This window comes from Microcebus murinus, chromosome 8 (assembly GCF_040939455.1).
Source record: "Microcebus murinus isolate Inina chromosome 8, M.murinus_Inina_mat1.0, whole genome shotgun sequence".
In the NCBI taxonomy this organism is placed as follows: Eukaryota; Metazoa; Chordata; class Mammalia; order Primates; family Cheirogaleidae; genus Microcebus; species Microcebus murinus.
In genome coordinates this window covers 73,008,439-73,014,726 of record NC_134111.1, presented here as the reverse complement: position 1 = coordinate 73,014,726, position 6,288 = coordinate 73,008,439, and the positions used below count along the sequence as shown (strand labels likewise).

At 40.2% G+C, this 6,288-nt stretch overlaps 1 long non-coding RNA gene across 1 annotated transcript; it reads left to right on the top strand.

The window, feature by feature from the left end:
* Positions 1–4,002: 4,002 nt before the first annotated feature.
* Positions 4,003–6,050, top strand: LOC105856993 (uncharacterized). The gene is made up of 3 exons (XR_012920507.1): positions 4,003–4,080; positions 5,375–5,531; positions 5,909–6,050. It is a non-coding gene; the product is annotated as an uncharacterized LOC105856993 (long non-coding RNA).
* Positions 6,051–6,288: the final 238 nt, after the last annotated feature.

Here is a 6,288-nt window from a genome sequence, read left to right as displayed (position 1 = left end):
ATATGAAAGATCTGTGTGATGAAACTATAAAACATTAAGAGAAATTAAATATGACCTAAATAAATGAAGATATAAACTGTGGTTATGAGTCAGAAGACTCAGTGTTGGTGTAATGATAATTAAATCAACAGAACAGAGTCCAGATATAGATACCCACACACAGACAATTGACTTTTTTTACAGCAGTGCAAAGACAATTCAGTGTGGAAAATATAGTTTTTTCAACAAGCAGTGCTAGAATAACTGAATACTCATATGCAAAATAATGAACTCCATCCATACCTCATGCTATATAAAAAAAAATTAACTCAAAATGGATCTCAGAGCTAAATGTAAAACATAAAACTGTAACACTCCTAGAAAAAATCATGAGATAAAATTTTTGTGACCTTGAATTTGACCAAATTTTCTTAGGTACAATGCCCAAAGGTGATCCATAAAAGAAAGAAAAAGAAAAACTATACTTCATCAAAACTAGAATTTCTCTTTGAATGACACTGTTAAAGAATGAAAAGACAAACCCAACCTGGGAGCAAATATTTACAAAGTATATATCTGATAAACAGCTCATATTAAGGATATATGATAAAGAACTCTCTCGAAACTCAAAATTATTAATAAGAAAAATCTCCACTGAAAACAATGCACAAAAGTATTAAACAGCCACTTCTCTAAAGAAAATATATGGATAGCAAATAAACACATGAAAAGATGTTCAAAATCTTTAGCCATTAGGGAAATGCAAATTAAAACCAGACTAAGGTATCACTACACACCTATCAGAATGTCTAAAATTAAAAAGACTGACCATATCAAGTGTTGGTGAGGACGAGGAGTAACTTGATCTCTCATAGTACAACCATTAGAAAATAGTTTGCCAATTTCTTAAATATGTGTACACTCACCTACCATATTCCATTCCTAAGTATTAGTCCATTCCTAAGTATTTACCCCAAAGAAAAGAAAGCATATTTCCAAACTACGATTTGTACATAAATGCCTGTAGCAAACTCATCTGGAATAGTGCGATGGTTAATTTTAGGTGTCAATTTGACCAAATTAAGGAGCGTAGAGAAACCTGGTAACGTATTTTTTAGTATATCTGTGAAGGTGTTTCCAGAGGAGATTAGCATGTGAGTCTGGGTAGACTAGGTGGAGAAAATCCACCCTCAGTGTGGAGGAGCACCATCCAATCTGCTGGGGCCCCAGAAAGAACAGAAGCAGAGAAAAGTCAAATATGACCACCTATATTGTAAAACTGGGATGCATTCTTCCTTTCCTGTTGTTGGACAACAACTCCAGGATACCAGCCTTTGAACTCTAGGACTTAGGCCAGCAGTTCCACACATTCTCAGGCTTTTGGCATTGGACTTCCCTGGTTCTGAGGCCTTTGGACTTGGACTTAGCCACACTACCAGCATTCCAGGGTCTCCAGCTTGCAGATGGCCTGTTGAAGCCTTTCTCAGCTTCCATAATTTTATAAGCCAATCTCTCTAATAAATCCCCTCTCATCTATCTATCTATCTATCTATCTATCTATCTATCTATCTATCTATCTATCATCTATCTACCTACCTACTTATATCCTATTGATTTTTTCTCTCTGGAGAGTTCCAACTAATACAAATAGCCAGAACTGGAAATAATCCATCAACAGGTGACTAGATAACACAAATCATATATGTCAGTACAGTGGAATAATACTTAGCAATAAAAATGGATGAGTTATTGATGCATGTAACGACATGGATCTATCTCAAAATAACTATGCTGAGGGAATGAAGCCAGAAAATAAGATTATATACTGTATAATTCCATTCAAATAAAACTGAAAAAAATGTAAACTAATCTATAGTGACTAATCTAAAATGATTAGTATAAATTAATCTATAGCTGATTAATTATTGCCTGGGGTAGGGGATTAGAGAGGTGAGAGGAAGATTACAAAGGAAGGGGCACAAGAAAACTTTGGGGGGAGGGGGTTATGACGATGTTTACTATCTTGATTGTGACAGTGGTTTCACTAGTCTGTGTTTACGTTTGTGTGGATATAAAAATAGATCTCATATATATCAAAACTTAAAAAAGTGTACAATTTAAATAAATGGAGTTTATTGTATATTAAGTATACATAAATAAAACTGTTAAAAACTTTTATAGGCCCTACAACTTTGTGCTCTTAATCATTCAAGAGTTAACCAAAGTTAGCCGGGCGCGGTGGCTCACGCCTGTAATCCTAGCACTCTGGGAGGCTGAGGCGGGCGGATTGCTCGAGGTCAGGAGTTCGAAACCAGCCTGAGCAAGAGCGAGACCCCCGTCTCTACTATAAATAGAAAGAAATTAATTGGCCAACTAATATATATATAAAATTAGCCGGGCATGGTGGCGCAAGCCTGTAGTCCCAGCTACTCGGGAGGCTGAGGCAGCAGGATTGCTTGAGCCCAGGAGTTTGAGGTTGCTGTGAGCTAAGCTGACGCCATGGCACTCACTCTAGCCTGGACAACAAGCGAGACTCTGTCTCAAAAAAAAAAAAAAAAAAAGAGTTAACCAAAGTCTTTGATTATGTTTAAATATTCACTGTTTCATCCCAATGACACTATCCATAATTGGAAAATTAAAACATCATTAACTGCATAATGAATTAAGTGCAGAGTGCAAAATGAACAAATATTTGTTAAACTAATGCCCTTTAAAAAACTTTGAAGTGATATCTAGTGAAACTGTAAAAATCCAACAGGACTAGCATTACATGAAACTGGAATATGAAATGAAAATTATGTACATGTTCAAACAAGAATGTACATAGAAGCTCTGTATAAAATTTTGAACGGGCTTTTTTCTTAGTGTAGTTCTAATCCTATGATGAAAAATATCTTTTCCTAAAGTGTATAATTACCCTCTGTCACTCTTAAATCTCCTCTGGTGTCTAAGCTCGCTTAATAATGGTGAACAGATGAGCAGAAATTAAAAATAAAGGCCTTCTACCAATTTAGCACCCCGCACATAATGTACCTATAATGATAGTTTGATTGCCAGTGCCCATTATTTTGTTGCTGCCTTTTTTTTTTCTATTACTGCACCAGAGCCCTGGGTTTCAAAAAGAATGCAGCATCCTGTTCTATAAAACCAGAGCAATTTACATGAACACCAATGTTAGCCTGTATTAGAAAGATGCATAGAATAAAATGGGAAACATAATGTAACGCCACGAGGACCATTTAATGTCAGTGGCACTCTTCACTTAAATATCATATTACATTTTGGTTAATTTATTTTCCAAAAAAGAAAAGTGAAAAGCATGACTTTTTTTTTTTCTCAGTAGAACAGGGAAGAAAATTGAAGTGTTTATGGATATTAAAATGAATAAGAAAAATATATTGAAATGAGGCTAGCAAGTTCTCCATCACAGTTCCCTCAGCAGATACAGAGCAAGTGAAAAAGAGATAGTCAAGGTAAAACCAAAAGAGATATTATTCAAGTTTGGTATAGAGAAGAGACTTGAAATGCCATTGTCCTTTTAATTATTATTTGAATCTGAAACCTCTTGTTTCAAAACTATTACCCTTAATTACACGTATTCAATCCTTTGAAGCATCTTATTCCGATTTATGCTTCTCACAGGAACAGCTCACTACACAATCACCGTAACTGCTAGTAAGTCACTCGGGGAGAGGCCTCCACACTACACGGTTAACCCATGAGTGTAGTAAACAGAATGAGTTGGATTTTTTTAAATGGTTGAGATGACTTCCCTCACTTTTTTAAAACTAAATCGATCAGTTATTTCAGAGAAATGTTGAGGCAGTCTCAAATACCTGCTTCAGTTCCCCGTCAGGACATTCCTCCCCAAGACGCTGCATTCCTCGCTGAACTGGAGGCCACGACCTACCCGTGGCGGATGTGGACAAGGGAGTGAGGAGACCGGTAAAGTGACCTAATTAAAATTCAGCGTATTCAAAGTTCTGGGCGATTTGTTGTGTAAAACCCCGCTCGCCACTAAACACACAGTCTTAGTGTAGAGCTGAGGACTGAATTATCACTGCCGCTGCCTGGCGGGCCTGAGGATGTGAACAGCCTGTGGTAATATTAGGGCCCTATCTTGCGACAGTGAAAGATCTCCCTCTCCACAGAGCTACGAACTTACCCAGGAGAATTGTGGACGGTTTTCAGTTACCTTAAAAACATCCCGTATAGGCCCTTCTTGTACGTGGACAAGCAGACTGTATGGATCATTTGTCCTTGCGTGTGTGCCTATCCCCACCCTACGCCACCTGTACAAGCAACCCTGGCCCTCAGTGCGAATATCTTTAATCATTATAACCTTTTCCCTCAGTCACTTCCTTAGTTTTATAGCAACTTTTGCTCCATTTTCCCCTTAGATGTTCTGGAGCTTGGTAGGAATTTGAATCAATTCTCTGGGCTGTTTTCTGAGACCGGTTCTGTGTGAGGTCCTAAAGCTACTTGTCAGTGTGAGAGGCGATTTTGAGGCGATGGAAGCGTCCTTAGCTATAACTCCCCGGTCCTGGGGAGCGGGGACTGCAGAGAGCACTATTTTATGCTCGTTGAGCGCCTCCGGACGCCGCCCTAGACTTCCGCGTGAAACAAGGGCGCACACACTGGAGCTGGTGGGAAGGTTAAGAAGAGCCATTTATTTGGAGCCTAGCACAGGGGTAAGGCTTGTCTCCATGGCTCTAAAGAGACCACCTTCAGACGGCTAAGTGCTGCCCTGGGCTCTTTAGGAAGGGTTCAATGTGAGCAAGCTGGAAGCCATGCAGAAGAAAAGCAGCAGAAAGGAAGAAGGTTCAAGGGGGCGTGACTCAACCGGGCAAGCCAGAGTGAACCAGGTCTGTCGTCCTTGGCTGAGTGACAGCTGGTGGGGCGTGCAGGCACCTCAGCAAGTATCTGCTGAGCCTCAGCTCTGGGGAGTGAGGCTTTACCCAAGGAAAAAAGACGAGCACAGGATGCAACCCTTCAAAAGAAGACTTCCCAACCTTAAATAGGGCCTCCTGCATCTTTCATAAACAAGTCTGTAATGGAGTCTTCCCAAGGAGGGGTTGGATCTCAACCTTCTGAAGCCAGATCCAACAACTACCCGTTTAATAGTCAGCCAGCTGCTCGGAGCCAGGAGTTCCTGTCTCTGGGTTACATCTTGCTATCTTCTTTCTCCTTGGCATTCAGAGACCCAGCACAGACCAAGGGATGAATAACCCGCTTTTCAGGTGCTGGGAGACAGGGACATACCAGGTTGTTGACACAGCTCTGTCTTCTAGGCCCAGGGGGGAGCTGCGCGGCCTCTATAGTGGCGAAGATGGTAGAGCTGACCTAATAAACACTTTCCATCTCTAACCTCAGTAATTATTTTCATGTGTCACAGCTCAGCGAGGAATGATGAAAAATAAAGTTCCCTGATTAGATGAGACCTGCAGATCACTGGGAGTAGAATCTGAAACTGTTCTCTGTGTTGCTCAAGAAGTCACTCCCCACACTCATCAGAGAGCCAAGGTTGCCCCACCTCTACTCAGTTACATAAAGTAAGTGAATTCGTTTTTTTTCTGATAACGTGTCTATTCTTTCTTTGTCATCTCCTACACCTTCTCCTGCCCTACTCCCAAGTCTACTACCCTGGAGTTTTTCTCTGCTCTTTTCTCTCTCCAAGATTTGAAAACTTACCTATTTCTGCCTGAAAATCTCAGATCCAATTCCGCTTGTAGCCACAATACTTCTCTGTGGGGTGGGAAATGCGGTCAGCTGAGTGGTAGGAAAATGCCTTTTGGAAAATTGTTTGATTTGCTACACTCTATTGATTCCTAGTGGGAAGTCAGCATCCCTTTGCTATTTTGGAAAATTCTCAGAAACGACATGCACAAAAATTTCAGCAAAACATTTTCCATCCTGATAATTTTTCTAGATTGTCCCAAGGTGAGAAGAGAGGGGCCAGTGGAAGGGACCCTGAAGAAATAGAGCTCTGCCCTCTTCCTCACCCAAGGGCAAGGACAATGCCTTCTCTAAACAAGGATCCCAATTTAGGAAAGTTTTGGGCTCAGTGAAGAACATGGTTAACATAATAAAGAAAACCTCATTTAAACTATCTGCATTTAATTTTGGTTCAGACCACCTCAGCACAATTTAGTAGGCAAGGGAATGCTGATAACCCCAGTTTGTTAGGAGGTCATATGCAGTAGGCAATCAAAAATCCAGATGCTGCATTTGGTATCTTCAAGAAGATAAACTTTCCCTCTCAGAACAGCTTACTTAAGGCCACCGTGCCTTTATATTGATTACTTCAAC